Source organism: Danio rerio, chromosome 5 (assembly GCF_052040795.2).
Source record: "Danio rerio strain M-AB ecotype USA chromosome 5, GRCz13ab, whole genome shotgun sequence".
NCBI lineage: Eukaryota > Metazoa > Chordata > Actinopteri > Cypriniformes > Danionidae > Danio > Danio rerio.
The window spans coordinates 8,150,001-8,171,894 of NC_141025.1; the positions used below are offsets into that span (position 1 = coordinate 8,150,001).

The 21,894-nt window shown below is 36.3% G+C and overlaps 2 protein-coding genes and 1 long non-coding RNA gene across 14 annotated transcripts in view; 2 read left to right on the forward strand and 1 right to left on the reverse strand.

The window, feature by feature from the left end:
• Window positions 1-9,230, reverse strand: part of LOC147843832 (uncharacterized) — a 10,381-nt gene extending 1,151 nt beyond the window's left edge. The window contains exons 1-2 of the long non-coding RNA XR_015490974.1: window positions 8,881-9,230; window positions 1-1,903 (exon numbers count right to left, since the gene is read on the reverse strand). The exon at window positions 1-1,903 is cut by the window's left edge and continues 645 nt beyond it. This is a non-coding gene — a long non-coding RNA (uncharacterized LOC147843832). The remainder of the gene's footprint in view (window positions 1,904-8,880) is intronic.
• The window catches only part of smad4b (SMAD family member 4b), a 724,234-nt gene that overhangs the window by 465,981 nt on the left and 236,359 nt on the right, over window positions 1-21,894 (forward strand). The window lies entirely within an intron of this gene.
• unc5ca (unc-5 netrin receptor Ca) overlaps window positions 1-21,894 on the forward strand; it is a 473,679-nt gene that overhangs the window by 302,595 nt on the left and 149,190 nt on the right. The window lies entirely within an intron of this gene.

Sequence of the window (21,894 nt, forward strand, 5' to 3'; positions counted from 1 at the left end):
TGACCGCAGCTTCACTAGGCACTCTAGAAACAATCTTGCAGGTGTGTTGAAGCAAATTAGAGCTAAAATCTGCAGGACACCGGCCCTCCAGGACTGAGTTTGGACACCCCTGCAATAGAGAAACGTAATATTAAAAGAGAAAACAGTGGGCGTGGCTTGTTTTTTCTACTGCAATCTGATTGGATGTTGTAAAGTAGGAATTTTATTCAGAAAGATGGAGAAAATGATTTGGGGAGAGTTATTACAACCTAACAGACTGAAAGCTGGAGGGGTGTGGTTAAATATGTTAGTCATGCCTAGTTACCTCAGTCAAGCTATGGGCCCTATCATACACCCGGCGCAATAAGGCACAAGATGTGTTAGGCGCTATTTGTTGCTATTTTCAGACCAGCACAGCTGTAATTTTCATGTTTTGTATCAAGTTGTATAAATAGCAAATCCATTTGCGGCACTTTGTGGGCTCATGGGTGTGCTGGTCTGAAAAGGAGGTCTGTTAAGGCTCATTTATTAATGCGTTGCTATTTTGGGGAACTGAAACAGACAGTGCTAATGACCAACTAAAAGCTGCTCTAAAGTTTAGCGCAGAGCGCGTTAGTTATGTGCAAACGGTTACACATTGCTTGATACACACAGCATGTACAGCAAAACACAAATATATGAAAACAATAAAGGATTAAAGTGTTACAAAAAATATTACTTTCTACATAAATATAAAAAGCACGGCATCATTGCCTTCACCTCGGGGGCTTTTTTCAGTTTATTCATGACAATCTGCATTTGTATCATGTTACTATTATTATCACTATTATTTATTATATGCATATTTATATTTGTTTTAATGAAAGCAAGTTTAGATTTGTCCACCTGTCGGGTTTTGGAGATGTCTGCATCACCACATGGGACATTAGAACAGGACGTGTGTTTCGATAAAAGTCAGTTTTTACTGACTTCACACTTAATTATTGTTCATTTATTTGTTTGCTGGAAATTAGAACTGAATTTAGAAATCGTTTTGAAACACGTCTTTGTGCTTAAAAAACAAAAATACATATGTAGGCTAAGAGATGTGTTCAGTGGAGTGAGTTTCCACTGTTTTCTTACTCCAACAAAATAAAGGAGCACAGTACAAAAGTAAAGAGAAAGTAAAGAGGCTGAATGGAGGAGGCTCATTCTTTATCCTCACGCTGCAGATGCTGTTTAACTGTTTCTTTGCATGTGAATTGTTTAGTTTTTCCACTTACAAAATACGCCATAATGGCAAATGTAAATACCAAATGTGCCATTGTGCGACACAACTGACTCTTAAAGGGAAAGGGAGACGAGACTCGGATTGGGTTAATGCACATTATGCTTAAAACAAACCCAGAACTCATTAAGAGAATAAACACAACCCTGTTAGACCATGTGCCAGGGCACAGAGCGTATTTTCCCATCCCTAGACTTTGCACCTATATCAATAAAATAGAGCCCTATAAGTTTGTTTTTGCGAATTGTCACATTCCATACATTTCCGTTGTTTTACTGTACAAACTATTTTCTACTGCCCTTCCCCAACTCAACCCTACACCTATCCCCACCACTTCCAGGCAACGATGCAGTTTTATTTTCTGAAAAAACTAATTCTGGATGATTTATAAGCCTTTTGAAAAATGGGGACATCAGCAATGTCCTCATAAGTCACCTTCACCTTGTTATACCTGTATCACACCCATGATAATATACACATTTGTTCTTTGATAAGTCTCACACATACGCACACACTTAAGACTCACCTGGCCACTTTATTAAGTACATCTTACTAGTACAGGGTTAGTACAAAGTGCTGGAAATATTCCTCAGAAATTTTGGTCCATATTGGCATGAAAGCATCACACAGTTGCTGCACATCCGTGATGTGAATTTCCTGTTCCACCACATCATAAAGAAGCTCAAAGAAGGATTGAGCTCTGGTGACTGTGGAGGCCATTTGAGTACTGTGAACTCATTGTAATGTTCGAGAGACCAGTCTGAGATGATTTGTGCTTTATGACATGGCGCGTCATCCTGCTAGAAGTAGCCATCAGAAGATGAGTACACTGTGGTCATAAAGGGATGGACATGTTCAGCAACAATACTCAGGTAGGCTGTGGCATTGACATGATGCTCAATTGGTACTAATAGGGATGTAACGGTATCAGAATTTTACGGTACGGTAATACCTCGGTATGAATGTCACGGTATGGTATTTATTGAATCATTTACAGGAAAAAACAAAACTTATGAAAATACTCCAAAAAAGTGCCAAAAGTGTCAATGACATACAAATTAGCCATCTATCTGTAAGCTTTGAAACAGGAACTTCAATTTTAATAACAAAAAAATATTAAACCATGTAAAAAAATAAAGTTTCAATTTAGTATTGTTGAAAACTCATCACATTCAACATTTAATCACTCACTCACTTAGATAGAGATGGGTTTAAAGGAAAATTATCATATAAATATAATCTGGTAAAAGCTGGTATCTCTGGGTATTTACAATGTCCCCTGCAACAGAAAAACCCCTCTCATTTGGGACTGAGGTTTCTGGGACAAGAGAGATATGACTTGGCCCAGGTTGACAGCAGTGGGTAACGTTGTGCATTGTCTTTCCCCCACTTGAGAGGACAAGCCATGAGTGAGATAGAGGTCTCATGTCTGCATCAATCTGAACAGTGTGCTGACAACACCGCTATTCAGTACGCGCGCGACAACACAGCTGATAAGAACTCGCGCGACAACACCGCTATTCAGTACGCACGCGGCGACAACACCCGCTTTAGAGTTTTCCAGCTCTTTTTGATCCCCGCTTCTAGCAGCACACTCCATTTCCGCATTACTGGATCTGTAGCGACAACAGACCGCAAGGGATGATGGTCAAGCATGGGCTGATGGGAATTGTAGTTTCCGCTACCTCCCGTTCGCTTCATTCGCCTGAGCAAATTTTCTCAGAAGACCTATAGTTTTACCGAGTCATGCGACTACGGTAATATCGAAAAAAAATAATATTGCGGTATGCCGGTATTTACAATACCGTTACATCCCTAGGTACTAATGATGCTCAAAGTGTGCCAAGAAAATATCCCCCACACCATTACACCACCACCACCAGCCTGAACTGTTGATACAAGGCAGGATGGATCCATGCTTTCATGTTGTTGGTGCCAAATTCTGACCCGACCATCTGAATGTGGCAGCAGAAATTAATACTCATCAGACCAGGAAATCAATGTGGTCTTCTGCTGCTGTAGCCCATTTGCCTCAAGGTTGGATGTGTTGTGTGTTCAGCGATGCTCTTCTGCAGACCTCAGTTGTAACCAGTGGCTATTTGAGATACTGTTGCCTTTCTATCAGCTGGAACCACTCTGGCCATTCTCCTCTGGCCTCTGGCATCAACAAGGCATTTATGCCCACAGAACTGCCGCTCACTGGATATTTTCTCTTTATTAGACCATTCTCTGTAAACCCTAGAGATGGTTGTGCGTGAAAATCCCAGCAGATCAGCAGTTTCTGAAATACTCAGATCAGCTTGTCTGGCACCAGCAACCATGCCACATTCAAAGTCACTTAAATCACCTTCCCCATTCAGATGCTCGGTTTGAACTGCAGCAGATTGTCTTTACCATGTCTACATGCCTAAATGCATTGACTTGCTGCCATGCGATTGGCTGATTAGAATGTTGCGTTAACAAGCAGTTAGTGTACCTAATAAAGTGGCCGGTGAGTGTATATAATACAGTGGCTGGAGTTCATATACTGAGGAAGCTGTATTTGTGCGATGAATAGTGCGCTATTCATAACATCCGAGAAATCTGCAGAAACCATCAGAACACAGTGGGAAACACACATGCAGATACACTTGAAACACTCTGGAGACGTGCATAAAAACACACACACACACACACACAATATCGAGACTGTATTTCATTCCTGTGTTGTTGAAGCTGCTCTGGCTTTCCAAGCTCCATAATTCTTATTTAAAGTAGTTCAGGGAATATAAACTGCAGTTGAACTTGTCTTTTGATAGAAAATAAATAATATAAAAGATTTTCGGTCATCCTGTAATTAGCGGAAAATCTGAGATATTGAAATTGGCGGTGTTTGATTTTGCTCTGGAGCATGTAAATTGGATAATAGTGGTTTTATTTTATTATTAAAGTAATGTAAAAAGCTTCTTCTGCTCACCGAGGCTGCGTATAATTGATTAAAAATAATTTAATCGAAAGCAAGCACGAAATAATCAGATGTGTATTTTCAACGCAGTGTAAGTCGCTGTGGGTGAAACCATCTTCCAAATGCATAAATGTAAATATAATCAGACGGTGGCAAAACAAAACAGAGAAAAACATAAACATATTGTATATATTCTGGCTCTAGATTGTTTTTTTTTTTTTTTGTTTTTTTTGTATCCAAAAAAGCTCCGTCCATAAACAGCTCGGAGCTTATTGTCACACTTTTTACTCCAGTGAATATTTCTCAGCCTAAGTGTATATTTGAAAGCCAATTTCGATTTCTTATTAAAGTCTGGACTGCAGAAACAGAATAGTTTTTTTTTTCTTTTTTTTTTTTTTTGTTATTGCCCAGTGCAAAAAAGATAGAGTTCATTGAACACACTTTCTTTATAAGCATGCCATAGCAAGCATGTTGTCACAGTATATGCTATATCTGCATTTATTAAATACATAGAAAAAGTATTAGATCATTGTTTTGGCTAAAGGGTAGCACAGTGGCTCTGTGGTTAGCACTGTCGCCTCACAGCAAGGAGGTCGCTGGTTCGAGTCCCATTTAGGTTAGTTGGCATTTCTGTGTAAAGTTTGCATGTTCTCACTAGGTTGGCGTGGGTTTTCTCCGGGTGCTCCGTTTTCCCCTACAGTCCAAACACATGCGCCATAGGGGAATTGAATACACTAAACTGGCCGTAGTGTGTGTGTGTGTGAGATTGTGAGAGTGTATGAGTGTTTCTCAGTACTGGGTTGTGGCTGGAAGGGCATTTGCTGTTTAGATATGCTGGAATAGTTGGCGGTTAATTCTGCTGTGGCGACCCCTAATAAATAAGGGACTCGGCTGAAGAAAAATGAAATGAAATATTGAACACTGTACAATTTGTCTTTCTGGTTACTTCAACATCTATAACTTTTTTTTTTGAGCATTTAATGGACCATAGTACAGATCAGGGATCACCAAACTTGTTTCTGCAGGTCTGGTATCCTGCATATTTTTGCTCCAACCCTAATCAAACTCACCTGAACAAGCGAATCAAGGTCTTACTAGGTATACTTACTAGGAACGAGATTGGTGACCCCTGGTTTAGATGTACCATAGTAAAGCTCAAAGTGTATTCTGTCCTATGTCATTTGTGTCTGTTGCTCATTGGGGTCAAGAACTGTTAGCATTTTGAGGTAGAAATGGTGTAAATCAGGGGTCTCAAACTCAATTTACCTGGGGGCCGCAGGAGGCAAAGTCTGGGTGAGGCTGGGCCGCATAAGGGATTTCACAAAAAAAAGTCCTCAAATGTCATTATTAACAGTTTTAATTATTTCTTCTGAACATGAAGTGTCCTGAACATTAATAGAACATTGAGTGAAGATTATGAACAGTTCTTCTGAACATGGCATCTTTTGCCTACTTCTTGCTGCCAGAGACTTGACAGCGCTTCTTCTCACAAATCTGAACCACATTTGGCTTTAGAGCGGAAGCAGTTGAGACCCTCAGTATGGCTTGAAGATGATCATCATTAAGTCTAGACCTGTACTTTGACTTATTGAAGTCCTAGGGGAAAAAGTGGGGGAACTCACTCAAAACTTCCATTCCCTCACCTAAAAAAAGGCGTATATATGAATAAATAAAACATCCCCACCCCACTCCAGTCACATCAGTCTGTACCAGTCTGTATCTACCTATAATATCAATATATATAAGATGCAGGGCAGGCACGTGCACACATAGGGCTCAACCTGTGCAGAGCACATGCCCTTTTTAGTCTTGCATAGAAAGTGCCCTTCCAAAATGATCAAAAGTGCCCCGTGATGCGACACACCCTCGGTCCCGCCCTTCAGTAGGCGCGCGATAACACAGCTGATCAGAACGCGCGCGACAACGCGCATTGAGTGATAAGCGCACTGTGTACGGATAGAATCTCCCCGCTCCGCTGATTCTGTCAGAGTACAGCGGTCGGCGCGGGCCACAAAATATTGCACTGAGGGCCGCAAATGGCCCGCGGGCCGCGAGCTTGAGACCCCTGGTGTAAATATTCAAAATTAAGTGGGGTGCTAACTAGTTTAGGCTGTAAATGTTACTTTAAGCAGAATACCAGTACTGTATCTTGCAAAATGCAAACTCGTGCAATGTGATGCAGTGTCATGAAATTAGTCATTAACCCTTTAACTACCCCACTGAGAAAAACATGTTTGGATTGCATTTCTTAACTCCTAATGTTGCTAGTTAACACATGTAATGCTTTTTTTTTTAACACATTCCTTTATTTTTAACAAATCAAACTCTACCAAATGGTTAATATGTTGGTTTATGGTAAAATTACTGGAATTAAGACATATACTATGAAAAATCTGAAAATATGAAGTGTAATGGCCCGTTTCCACTGAGTGGTTCAGTTTGGTACGCTTTTATGACCACTGTCAAAAGGCGTACCAAGCCGTACCGTGCCACATTTTCGGCACATTTTCGAAAGGTTACCAAACACGAGAAATGGTACCAAAAGGCGGAGCTAGATGCGCAGCTGAACGCTATTGGTTTACAGAGATACTTCATTCGCTTGCGCAACAAGCTAGAATGAAAACAAAAGAGCCGCCATGTTTTAAATACACAGCCGAGAAATCATTTACAGCGTAAATATATATACATATAATAACGAGCCATGGTCGGCCCGGGTTCAAACAAATCTTGTCGTCGACTTGATTAACAGCCACAAAGCCAAAAAGAAGAGCAGATTTACCCTCTGCCCCTTAGTTTTTTACGAGCCAGTGTGTTTCGCTTGCTTGCGCTTGCCACGCGTCTATATCTGAAATAACAAACTTGTGCTCATGATAATAACGTTTGCTTGATTATTGACGTGCTTTTGAAACCCGATCCTGTCAGAGACTGACAAACGCGAGAGTGACTCGCGAAAAAACAAAGAAGAAGCCGGAAAAAAGGAGCACATTATTTTTTTCAGCAAACGTGAACAAACTGCCCTGTTTAACTATTTTTATCATTGCCTTTTGGACTATTATGAACTCGGAATGACAGAATTACTCTCTAACAGAGCTTACATGTACTGCTGAAGATTACAGACTCAGATGAGAGGTCTGCTCTGACTGTGGGCTATACGTTGTGCTGTTTTTGAACCCAAATAAGCACTAAATGTGTGCTGTGTGTAGTTCTTCTTTAATTGGTAACATATCGGAGACTGTAAAGGGCTGTATGTGTTCATATATGTTGCATTTATATATTTATTTTGTATAATTGCTGACGTCACACTAGGCAATTTCACACTGTCATTTATCTGCAGTTATAATCAAATCCTGTTCATAGAAAAGTTAGTAATAAACATTTATACTGAAGTACTAATGTGTATAAAGCATCTGTTTTGTGAGAAGTGCTTCTCATGTGATATGTAAATAGCCTATACAGCTTTACTGTAGACATGTTCTCAAGCAGAAATTACATCGACTAAAACTTTGTCACACACCACGCCCACCAAAAGGTTACCCATGGTAGTGGAAACGCAAGCCTGATAAAGGTGACCTGTACTGAACTGTACCGAACTGTACCACTCAGTGGAAACGAGCCCATAAGACCAATCTATTTGTAAAAAATACTATGAATAAAACATTTTCAATACTAAATCACTTTTTTTGTGTATGAAAAAGACATTTCAGACTCATTCAACATGCTTTCTTATAATTTTTTTTATATATACAGTAAAACCAAAATCAAGTGTAGTAGTGCAACAGGATGTTTGCATGATATTTTTTTGTAAACCAGCAATGCTGTGTGTGTAAGTCATTGGTTAAAACGGTCAATCAGAGTTTAACAGTCATTATTTAAAACTGTAAAATCGTTTCATAGAGGGGCAGTCAAAGGGGTTAAAGCTATTAGGCCAAAAAAGTTTAGGCGTAACAAATAACATTGATTGTACTTTATTTTGATTGTATATAAAAATGTCCATCCTTTTGGATTACACTTTTAACTCACATGAACTAAAACTTTATGCAATTGATATTTGTAACATAAATTAAACGAATACGAACAGGATTTATATAATAAAAGAGAATGGTCCGAAAAAGAGAAAATATCCAGTGAGCGGCAGTTCTGTGGGCACAAATGCCTTACCACCGAGGTTTGTAGAAGAGCATCTCTGAACGCACAACACGTCCAACCTTGAGGCGGATGGGCTACAGCAGCAGAAGACCACACCGGGTGCCACTCCTGTCAGCTAAGAACAGGAAACTGAGGCTACAATTCATACAGGCTCACCAAAATTAGACAATGGAAGATGGGAAAAACGTTGCCTGCTCTGATGAGTCTGCATTTCTGCTGCCACATTCAGATGGTACGGGCAGTATTTGGTGTCAACAGCATGAAAGCATGAATCCATCCTGCCTTGTATCAACGATTCAGGCTGGTGGTGGTGGTGTAATGTTGTGGGGGATATTTTCTTGGCACACTTTGGGCTCATTAGTACCAACTGAGCGTCGTGTCAACGCCACAGCCTACCTGAGTATTGTTGTAGACCATGTCCATCTCTTTATGACCACAGTGTATGCATTTTCCAATGCCTACTTCCAGCAGGATAACACGCCTTCTCATAAAACATGAATCATCTCAGGCTGGTTTCTCGAAAATGACAATGAGTTCACAGTACTCAAATGGCCTCCACAGTCACCAGATCTCATTTGAGAACAGAGCACCTTTGGGATGTGGTGGAACAGGAGATTGACGGATGTGCAGCTGACAAATCTGCAGCAACGGAACGACTCTATCATGTCAATATGGAACAAAATCTCTGAGGAATGTTTCCAGCACCTTGTTGAATCTCTGCTGTGAATCATTAAGGCAGTTCTGAAGGCAAAAGGGCGTCCAACCCGGTTCTAGTTAGGTGTACCTAATAAAGTGGCCGGTGAGTGCATTTATACTGTTCATATATTTTAACTGATTAAATTTTGATCAATTTTTACAGACTTAGATTAATTATAAGGAATCTGACATCATTTGAAAAAAAAAAAAAAAGCTAATTAAATAAAATCAAACGATTTTTTTCAGTAGCAAAAAATGTGCTTAAAATCTCTCTGTAAAACAGAAAGAATATCACATTTTGATGAATTAATTAGCATTTTAAGAAATTTTTGATCTTGTTTTTTTATAAAATAACACATTTGTCGTCTCTTTCCGCTCTTACTGTTTTTAGGTTTAGCTCTCGGCTTCATAATTGCATTTCCAGTGTGGACCGTGTGTTATTTCGTCCTCAGTGGTTAGAGAATATAATTTAGCAGTATGCTTTATATCTCTACTTGTGGGGGAAACTGCTTGTTAGTAAAAAAGAAAAACAGTGTTGACTCTTTTGAAAACAGCTAAGCGACTTTCCCTGGCAGATGGAGCTCGCTGTGTTTCAGTTTCTCCTCGACAAAAATGTGCGAAACAGCTTCCGGCAGTGTGTTTGATGCTTCTGTACAGTTAGCAGAATTAATATCTCCTTCATTAGCTCACAGCAGAAAAGCACTTTACTGTGTTTTATGCTAATGAAGATGGAGAGTGTTTACGGTAACAGACGTTTTACGGCCGTGCGGTTAATTAAATGTGCTGATGTTCTGTATGTCGGTAATGTGTCAGCGCGCGTGTAAATTTCACAAATGCATTTGGAGGAGTGAGTTATTGTGCGACTCGCTTAATGCAGTACACATGCTGACATGCACATTTTGACACGCAGGTCAGAGGCATACATTCATAGCTGTGTGTGTGTGTGTGTGTGTGTGTGTATATGTGTGTGTGTTTGTGTATGTATCCGTTGGTCAGTAGCTTTTAAATGTGGATTGAACCAATGGTCATTTATGTATTCGTTTGCATTCATTTGTTTAATATACACTTATTGGCCACTTTATTAGGTACACCTGTCCAACTGCTTGATAGCGCAAATTCCTAATCAGCCAATCACAGGGCAGCAACTCAATGCATTCATAATGGGGAGGAAAGGTGATTTAAGTGGCTTTGAACGTGGCATGGTTGTTGGTGCAAGACGGGCTGGTCTGAGTATTTTAGAAACTGCTGGTGTAATGGTGTGGGGGATATTTTCTTGGCACACTTTGTGTCCATTAGTACCAATTGAGCATCGTGTCTACGCCACAGCCTACCTGAGTATTGTCCCTGACCATGTCCATCCCTTTATGACCACAGTGTACTCATCTTCTGATGGCTACTTCCAGCAGGATAATGCACCATGTCAGAAAGTGCGAATCATCTCAGACTGGTTTCTTGAACTTGACAATGAGTTCACTGTACTTAAATGGCCTCCACAGCCACCAGAGCTCAATCCAATAGAGCACCTTTATGTGGTGGAACGGTTGATTTGCATGGATGTGCAGCCGACAAATCTGCAGCAAATTTGGGATGCTCTCAGGAATATTTCCAGCACCTTGTTGAATATAGGCTACGAAGGATTAAGGCAGTTCTGAAGGCAAAGGAGGGTCTAACCCGGTACTAGTAAGGTGTACCTAATAAAGTGGCCGGTGAGTGTATATACTGTACTAAAGGTGTATAAAAGAGTATATACATATTAAGAATCTTTTTTTTTTTTGAAGATGCATGTTTAATGCTAAGAGTGTTTGTCGTAATTCACTGGCATTTTTGTTTATTTTTTAGTTAAGGTAATAAATTCTAAAGTACTTTAAAGGGGTTTTATATGATCACAGAGGCTGCATTTGTTTAATATTATTGCAGTAAAATATATAATAGGATTAGAGTTTCTAATAACTACAATTTTAAAATGTATTTGTTTCCTGTGTTATTTTTTTTGTCTTTAATGTCACGTCACATAATCATTCATAAATCATCATAATGTGTTAATTTACTTACAAAAAATGATTTGAATATCAATGCTAAGAAAAAAGAAAATGTGTATGATTTTTTTTTACTTGCACACTTATTAAAATATAAATAGCTGTGTATTGTTATTCTGTGTATTTTGTTCATTTAGTAAATTAATAAAATATTGTTATATATCAATAAATGCATTAATTTACATTTTGATTTATTTTTCTATTTTCCATATATTTAACTTTTGATTAGTTTATATGTTTATTTTAACTTATTTATTAAGTCACTGGCATTGTTATTTTGGGGGTCGCGCCCCTGGTCTACAGAGCAAACTATTGTTTTACAATGCTTTGCCTAATTACCCCAACTTTAACCTAGTTAAGCCTTTAAATGTCACTTTAAGCTGAAGACTAATATGTTGAAAAACATCTAGTCAAATATTCTTTACTGTCATCATGTCAAACATAAAAGAAATCAGTTATTAGAAATGAGTTATTAAAACTATTATGTTTAGAAATGTGTTGGAAAAATCTTCTCTCCATTAAATATACATTGGGGAAAACAATTTACAGGAGGGCTTATAATTCTGACTTTAACTGTATATATATTTATATATATATATATATATATATATATATATATATATATATATATATATATATATATATATATTTTCTTAAAGGGGCTAATGATATTGACCTTAAAAATCATTTTAAACAAACTTAAAAACTGCTTTTATTCCAGCAAAACTGAAAGAAATCAAAATAAAAGTGTGTGTGTGTGTGTGTGTGTGTGTGTGAGTGAGCGCAGCAGTCAGGCGAGTGTTTCAGTATTCAGTATGCACTAGTGTAGTGTTTTAACATGTGTCGGCCGTGGGGAAGTGTGTGTGTTCATTATGCAGGACTCCAGGGACGAATCGCGCACGCTAAACACACCTGATCTCCATGATGACCCGTAACCGCAAATCTGGCCCTGCTGTCTGCAGCTGTCATTTATCTCAGCACACTTTCATTCTCTCTCTCTCTTTCTCGCTCGCTTTCTCACTCGCTCCGTCTGCTTTTCAGCTTCTGTTCATTCATAAACACAACCGTACCATTAGATCAGGCAAGGACATTTCAGAATTGTTATTAGTCATGATCATAATTAGTATTAAATTATCATTTAAATCAGCTATTCTGTTCATTAAGATGCTAGTACACTGTAAAATACTGTTAATTAACCATTTCTGTATTCTGTATTTCTGTGATTCACAAGTGTTTTCTGTTTATTTACGGTTGTGAACTGCATAATGGGATGTTGATCTCTGCTCTGTCGACGTTTGATGTTGAAAATTCAACTCTACATTTTAACAAAGAGACTTTTATTAACATTTTAGTAGTTTAAAAGAATATAATGAATAAGAAATAATATATAGAGAATAAGTCTGTAAAATTACAGAATGTACTGGTAGTTTATTACAAGGTTTTTGTAGCGTAAAACACAACACCAACCCAAATAAAATATCACTTTAAACTATTAAACATGTCAATAAAAGTCACTTTTTTACTTTTTAATAAAGAAGAAAGACTTAAGTCCAATATTTAAATTTAAAAGCATAAATAAATGTGGGAAAAAAATGAAAACATGAATCATAAAATACAGAAAACTGCTAATTTACAGATATTTTTACATTTATTTATTTATTCTTTTTTTTATTATTATTCTATTGAATTATTTTTTCCCCTTCCTTTTTATTTTAATGTCAGGACTTAACCCTGTTATGTTTAGTCCATATATATATATATATATACATTGGATGTCGCCTACCTTGTTGTTGTCTATTAGAACAAATGCGTCAATAGAGCCGCCATTTTAGTGCAGGGTACCACTCCTTTGAAATGAATGCGGGACCAAGCTGCAGTGGAGGACTGTGGCCATCCAGAGCTAGAGAATTACACATATACACAGTTGAAGTCAGAATTATTAGCCCCCTTTTGATTTTTTTTTCTTTTTAAAATATTTCCCAAATTATGTTTGACAGAGCAAGGAAATTTTCACAGTATGGCTGATAATATTTTTTCTTCTAGAAAAAGTCTTATTTGTTTTATTTTGGCTAGAATAAAAGCAGTTTTGAATTTTTTTAAAAACTATTTTTGGGACAAAATTATTAGCCCCTTTAAGCAAATTTTTTCCGATAGTCTACACAACAAACTATCGTTATAAAATAACTTGCCTAATTCCCCTAACCTGCCTAGTTCACCTTATTAACCTAGTTACGCCTTTAAATGTCACTTTAAGCTGTATAGAAGTGTCTTGAAAAATATCTAGTCAAATATTATTTACTGTCGTCATGGCAAAGATAAAATAAATCAGTTATTAGAAATGAGTTATTAAAATTATTATGCTTTGAAATGTGTTGAAACAATCTTCCCTCCATTAAACAGAAATTGGTGAAAAAATAAAAAGGGACGCTAATAATTCAGGGGGGCTAATAATTCTGACTTCAACTGTATATATATCTATGATCGGGAGTTTTCCCGGAGGGCAGTATGCACATTTTTTTTTTTTTATTATGAAGCGAAAATCACTTTTCTACATTGATGGATCAGTGATCAAACAGGCATTCCTGACAAAACGCTTGTGTTTGTGTGTATGGAAATGTACTGTTCACCCTCCCTGTTAAATCTGATCTAATTCGTGTCCTGAAACACAGCTCCTCACCAACTTAAAATTCTCATACTGACAGAGGGAGCGATTTGTTTGTGAATGAATCCCCCTTAGGAACGACTCGTTCACTAGCTGATAATAATACAAGTTTCTGGCACCGCAGCATCTTGTTGTCATATTTCTTTTGCATTGTTTGCTGATTTTATTCAACAAAACTAGCATAAGCCGAGTGTTTAGTGTTAGTGTGAGTCGGTGCTGCTTTGCCTCATGGTGAATGCAGTAAGTGACTGTGTTATCATCAATAACCTAATAATGACTTGTTTCGCACAAAAGTTCATAATATATAAAGACGGAAAAAAAACTAAACCTTACCTATGAAATGTTCTGCCTTTGTGCTTTGTTTGCTCGTAACTACACCCGTAGACAGCGCTAAAGTCCAGCATCTTCAGGTAATAACACCGTCTTGACTAGTGCGGTTGAATGACACTTATCCTGGGAGCACTGTACAAATATGGCGGCGCTATTGACGCATACTCAGGGTCCCTATGCGATATCTAGTCTATCTATCTATATGCTTAGTCAATTTCTGTATGTTTGTTTTACTTTTTAATAATCTTTTGTGTTTTTTTTATTAATATGTTTTAGTTGTCCTGAAGGCAAAATGATTAGCTCACCTCTGAAAATGTATGCTTCTTCCCAAATAGTAATGCTTAAAGCAAGTAAATATTCATAATAATTTCTTTAATATTTTATCTTTTGGATAAAGTTAGTTTGGCTTGAATAAACGCAGTTGTTACTTTTTAAACATTTATTTTTAAGGTCAATATCATTACTCTCTGTCTGATTGGCTACAGAAAAAAACAATGTTGTCCAATGACTTGCTTAATTATCCTAACTTGCCTAGTTACCCTATTGAACCTATTTAAGCCGAATAGTGTCGTTAAAAAAAGACTAAAATTAGTTTTAAAATGTATTGAAACAAATAATATTTACATTAAACAGCACAATTTTCAAAGTAAGGCTAATAATTTTGCCTTTAACTGTACGTCTTATTTATTTTATCCATTCATGCATTCATTCATTTTCTTGTCGGCTTAGTCCCTTTATTAATCTGGGGTCGCCACAGCGGAATGAACCGCCAACTTATCCAGCAGGTTTTTACGCAGCAGATGCCCTTCCAGCCGCAACCCATCTCTGAAAAAGTCTTTATTTATTTATTTATTTATTTATTTATTTATTTATTTATTTATTTATGTATTTATTTGTTTGTTTTAACACATTCAGAGTGCCCTGACATTTAAGTCGTTTCGCTGATCTTTAAACTCCTGCTAAAATGAGCTATAGGGTTTTCTCTCTAGCCAATGACAGTGCGTGTTTCATTGACAAGTGAGAGAGGGTTTAGTTTGACTTGAGGTGAAAGTTGATTGGCTGCTCCCATGTGTGGACTGTTCAATGGCATTTTTAAACTCAATTTATTTTCAACTCCACAAATGCAGTAGCAGAAAGAAAAGCAAAGCAAGTGGCAAATAGAGAGAAAAACATTTGTCAAATGCATTTAAATGCACAATTTAAATAGCTTTTTAAAAAGGCATTTAAAATCATCTACTTTTTTATTGTTTGATTAATCAGCATTCTAAAATATAAATAAATAAACAAACAATTGTCTTTATTTATTTATTTATTTTTTATACATACAAGTTATTTTTAAATACATTGTTTTATGATTTTTAAAAACACCATTTAAATAAACACATTTAAATGTCTATTTATTTGTCCATGATTTGTTCATTTAAATTGTGATTTATTTATATACATTTTATGCTTCAATTATTAAATTGATAATTTGATTGTTCCTCTCATTTTACTGTAAAACCCAACAGTCAACGTTATCAAATGAAATGAGTGTAGTTAACTCAAAATCGACTGAATGGAATGTGAGGAATTATTATTTGAAAAGAGTTTTAAACTCAGTGTTGAAGGTAATGAGTTAATTCAATACCTCAGTACTTCAACTTAAATTAAGTAAGTACGCAGTACTTATACAGAATAGTTTTTGAACTTAAATGCTTTGTAGCAATCTGTTTCCTCAAACGGTTTGAGTTGCCTTAACTTAATTAGGTTTCACATTTGTCAGTTGGTTAGAGTTCTCCCTTTATCGGGTTTTACTGTGCTCAAATTGCTTTGCTTACTCAAATGGATTAAGTTCACAGTACTCATTAAGATTAGTTTTTGAACTTAAATGGTTTGTTGCAATTGGTTTCCTCAAATGGTTTGAGTTACCTTAACTTTTTGGGATTTACAGTGTTTTAACTGGTACTTCTGGTCCTCCATACTTAAACGTGTTAAGTTAGCTTAATTGATTTGTGTTGCAGCAACATGAATGGATTGTGTATTACCCTGCATTTATTTTTTGAAGTAGGTTACATGTATTATACCTTACCCCCCCAGCACTACAAAATACACTGTAAAACCCCAAAAAATAACTTCATCAAATGAAATGAGTGTAGTTAACTCAAAATTGACTAAAAGTTAATACTCATTTGAAAAGAGTTTTGAACTCAGTGTTAAAGGAAATGAGTTCATTAAATACCTCATTACTTCAACTTAAATTGAGTAAGTTCACAGTACTCATATAGATTAGTTTAATTTCAAATGGTTTGTTGCAAACGGTTGACTTAACTTATTGTGTTTTATAGGGATGTAACAGTATCAGAATTTCACGGTACGATAATACCTCGGTATGAATGGCATGGTATGGTTTTTATTGAATAATTTACAGGAAAAACAAAACTAATGAAAATACTCGAAAAAAGTGCCAAAAGTGTTTATTTACCTTAGCACTGAACATATCAATGACATACAAATTAGCCATCTATCTGTAAGTTTCGAAACAGGAACTTCAATTTTTCAATTTTAATAACAAAAAACTGTTAAACCATATAAAAAAAAATAAAGTTTCAATTTAGTATTGTTGAAAACTCATCACATTCAACGTTTAATCACTCACTCACTTAGATAGGGATGGGTTTTTTAAGCAAAATTATCTTATAACTATAATCTGGTAAAAGCTGGGATCTCTGGGTATTTACAATGTCCCCTGCAACAGAAAAAAACCCTCTCATTTGGGACTGAGGTTTCTGGGACAGAGAGATATGATTTAGCCAAGGTTGACAGCAGTGGGTAACGCTGTGCATTGTCTTTTCCCCACTTGAGAGGACAAACCATGAGTGAGATAGAGGTCTCTTTGCGGTACAAGTCAATGTCTGCATTAATCTAACAAGTGTGCTGTGTTCTGCAGTCCCCATGACTGTTTTTAGTCGTATTCGCCGACTTTTATTTCACCACAGTCTGGCAGTGCCTGCATACCGTTTTTTTCTGTCACCTTTTCTACTTTTTCGTATCTTTTTAGAAGGAAACCGAAATGCTTTCACACATCTGATTTAAAACCCGCTTTAGGTTCGATCATTTCCAGCTCTTTTTCTTCCCCGCTACTAGCAGCACACTCCATTTCCCCATTACTGGATCTGTAGTGACAACCGGCCGCAAAGGATGATGGCCACGCCTGGCTGATAGGAATTGTAGTTCCCGCTACCTCCCGTTCGCTTCATTCGCCCAAGCAAACTTTTCTCAGAAATACAGTTTTATTGAGTCATGCGCCTACGGTAATATTGAAAAAAAATTACTATTGCGGTATGACGGTACACTGAAAAAAGTGTTGCATGCAGAACTGTTGCAAACAATTTATTTGTGCTGAATATAAACAAACAAATTAAGTTTAATAATGTTCAACTTAATTTGTTTGTTTAAATTCAACACAAATAAATAGTTTACAACCACCTTACGTAAAAAAAATTGAGTAACTCCAACGAGTCATCTCTGAATAATTTTTTTCAGTGTATTTACAATATTGTTACATCCCTAGTGTTTTACGGTACTCAGTGGTTTGAGTTCTCTTCATTTATTGGGTTTTACTAGACTCAAATTGCTTCATTTACTTAATTGGATTCGTTTTTGAACTTAAATGGTTTGTTGCAATCGGTTTCCTCAAATGGTTTGAGTTACCTTAACGTGTTGGGTTTTACACTGTATTAAATGTTTTTCAATAAAATATCCTACTGTACCTTTAAGAGTTTTATACATCAACTCTTAAAAGTGACATTGCTATAGATCCATAAAACATACACACATTTAACTTTTGTTATGTTGCTTTTGTGATTACAGTAACAGTGCGGCTATAGCCAGTGCTATTATGAACTTTCTCTAATTTGAAGACATCAAGGAAGAATAAGAGGAGGCCTTTAAGGTGTTCCCTCTACAAAACAATCAATGTTTCCTATGGCTTTTGTTCTCCCTTTATATCTGCGATCATTTGCCTTAACAGATGTGAGTGCCTGCAGACAATTAATATAACAAATAACCATGGTGAGATCAGAGGGTACAAACCGAGCAGCAGTGTGTATGTGCGAGTGTGTGTGTCTCAGTGGAGTTTGCGATCTCTGGAGGTTTTCAGTGCATCTGTGTTGTGATTAATGACCGTCTCTGCCCTTAGAGAGAGCAGGACGCAGCACAATAACAGCTCAATACATCTCTCATCTCATTCCTCTTCTCTTCTCCTCTCTTTCTGCTCAAAAGTTGTTTTCGTATTGTACTGGAGCCATAATGGCGTTCTTGGTTGTGTTTCAGTTAAAGGGATGGTTCTCCCAAAAATAAGCATTTGATTTACTCACCCTCAGGCCATCCAAGACCTTTTTTTTTCCTGCTACACAGAAAAAAAAGATTCGTTAGATTTGCTTTTGCTTTTTTTAGGTAAGTGGTTGCAAACTATTTATATGGGCTGATTTGAACCAAACTGATTAAATTGAGTAATGTTCAACTTAATTTGTTTGTTTAAATTCAGCCCATATAAATTATTTGCAACTACTTATCTTAAAAATGCTTGTATATCCAATGATTATTTTTTTCAGTGTATACACTGTAAAGATGATGGATTGGTAACACTATAATAACTACACACTATAAATCATTTATTAAGCATTTGCAAATAGTGAATTCATTATTTGTAAAGCATTAACTCTACATTAATAAGCATTAGTAAGCAGTTTATAAATACAGCTACAAATGCTGTAATCTTGACTTACAAACATATTTAAAATGTGCTTAATAATTGTACTTTCATACTTTGTTAATGATTTATTTTTCATTACTAAATTAAGTATCACATTATTTACAAACCGTTTGTATTTAAGAGTGGTTGAGGGTTTTTAGGATCATTCAGAATGAGTTAGTAAATTATTAATAAACTATTGAAATTAACGTTTTTAGATGTCTTATTATTCAGGCGTATATTAATGGTTACTATATATGTTAATTAATGCTTTATTAACTCAACTTCATGCAGTTTTGTGACCTAATCTAAAGTGAGGACTATTTATGATTTATAAATCCTTTATAAATGACAAATAAAGGCTCAGTTAAATTATAAACAGGGGACATGACATTATTAGTTCCAATTAATTTAAAGATGCACAAATGAAGCTGTACTTCAAATGAAAAATATATCGATGCAAACTTATCTAAAATAAAATCACTGTAGAGTTTAAACATTACATCTTATTATAATGTTAAATCATTATATTGTTGTTTTATCCAGTTTCATGTCGTATTTTGACACTCCTGTTATTCGGCAATGTTTAAACTTTACAGTAAATTTTATATTTTTTAGAAAAGATTGCAAAGGTTATTGTTTATTTGATTCTGAGCCTTTAATAATCATTTATAAGGCATTTATAAAGCATGAAAAGTTAGATTAGGTCACAAAACTGCATGAAGTTGAGTTAATAAAGCATTTACTAACATATTAGTTAATTAGTATATGCCTGAATAATAAGATATATAAATGTTGATTTCAATAGTTTATTTATCATTTACTAACTCGTTCAGAATGATCTTAAAAACCTTCAACTACTTATAAATACAAATGGTTTGTAAATAATGCGATACTTAATTTAGTAATGAAAAATAAATCATTAACTAAATATGAAAATACAATTATTAAGCACATTATATAGGTGCTAATAAGTCAAGAATAGAGCATTTGTAGCTGCAGTTATTAACTGCTTATCAACGTTTATTAATGTAGAGTTAATGCTTAACAAATAATGAATTCACTAGATGCTAATGCTTAGTAAAGGATTCATAGTGTGTAGTTATTATAAAGTGTTACCGATGGATTTAACACAATTGTTAACTACATAATTTTCTACAAGTTTCCTCGATTTGAACATAAAATAATTAAGTTTCCCCCCCAAAAAAAACCTAAAGAACTGTGTAGTTTCAGCTCATTTTGAAAAAAAAAAAAAACAGTAGTTTGAACAACTAGCAAAAGTCTTTAAAAAAAATGTACATTGTTCATTCATTTTCATTCGCTTTTCCGGGGCCAGGTCAGAGGGCAGCAGTCTTGCGCCTCATTTAAACTAGCAGCTGCCTGTCGATCAGGGGTGTGTTTCCAAAAACCATCGTTAGCCAACTAAAGGTTTCTACACACTGGTACGTTTTTTGTTTACGTTTATCGTCAGCGTTTTATAAGACGTTTTTCAGTGTTCAAACCTAAGAGCTTTTCACTGGCGACAAACAGAAGAGTATGCTAAATCACTCTTTTGACGTTAGATGGCGCTGCACAACTATAAGCTTCTGACACGCGATTATAACACAGAAGAAGGGGAGGAGTGGAAGTTCACACGCTTGTTTTATAAAGTTACCGGTGACTCGAACAAGCATGGATGGTTCAAGTAGCAGCTCCAGCTCTAGTGATTATGAAATGATTATTGTTCACAAGAGCAATAAGCAGCTCCACGTTTATATCGCCTCTGGGCATCTACTTCAATGTGTGCTCGCATTGACAGTTTGAGCGCCTCCAAGTGCTGTTTACTCTAACTTCAGCAGCTTGGTGCATGTGAACAAAAGTGTCGATCTGATTGGTGGAGAAGGTTTTGACGCCGTGCGTCAAATAAAAAAAACGAGGATGAGGCATTTTTTTTAATTAAATGACGCTTTTGCGCTTGCCGTTTTGGTTTAGAACATTCTAACATTTAAACTTGAAATGATTTTTTTTAAAGCATTGAAATCTCTCTTAGGTGTAATTTGCTTTCAAAGTGTTTTTACAGATTATTTTTAGCCATCTTCATGTTTACAATTGCCCTGCCTTTGCAGTGCACTTTGAAAACCTTGATGTCATTTTGAATACAGTCGTGGCTCACAAGGGAAGATATAGGTGACCTATTATTTAAAAGCGCAATTTGTTACGTCTCCAAAGCTTGTGAAAGCAGCAGTGGGTAATGCCGTGTGAGAGAATCCCTGACTTCCCAGGCCAGCCGAGAAACATGGTCCCTAGGTAGGCGTCCAGGAGGCATCCGAAACAGATGCCTCAGACACCTCAGCTGACTTCTATCAATGTGGAGGAGCAGCAGCTCTACTCCGAGCTCCTCCCAGGTGTCAGAGCTCCTCACTCTATCTATAAGGGTGCCCTGCCACTCTGCGAAGGAAACTTATTTTGGCCGCTTGTATACTAAATATTGTCCTTTCGGTCATGACCCAAACTCATGACCATTGCTGAGAGTAGGAATGTAGATTAACCGGTAAATCGAGAGCTTTTCCTTTTGGCTCAGCTCCCTCTTCACCACAACGGACCGGTACATCGACCTCATTGCTGCTGCTGCTGTACCGATCCACCAGTCTCACGTGCATTTCTAAAGGCCCCATCTGTACAATTCCTTCATGTTGTCCCAACACAAATCAATTATGTTAACGTAACAGTTTTTTACAAATATAAATGAATTATACATAAAACAATTAAGTTGTCCCAAAAAAACCCTCAAGAATTGTTGATTGAGCTCATTTTAAATAAGTTTGTAGAAGCTGTGAAAATACTTTTTAAAGAGTATAGATCAACATTATAATTGTTTTACTGCCAAAAATCATTACAATATGTGGTCCCACTTTATATTAAGTGGCCTTAACTAATATGTACTTACACAGAAATTAATAGTTTGTTACAATGTACTTATTGTGTATATACATGTATTTATTGTGTACTTATGCTTGATTAAATACATGTATGTAATTACATCTGTAATTAACTTCTGTAATTACATTTGTAAAATCACTGATGACCATTCCCTACACCTTAACCCACCCTTAAACCTAC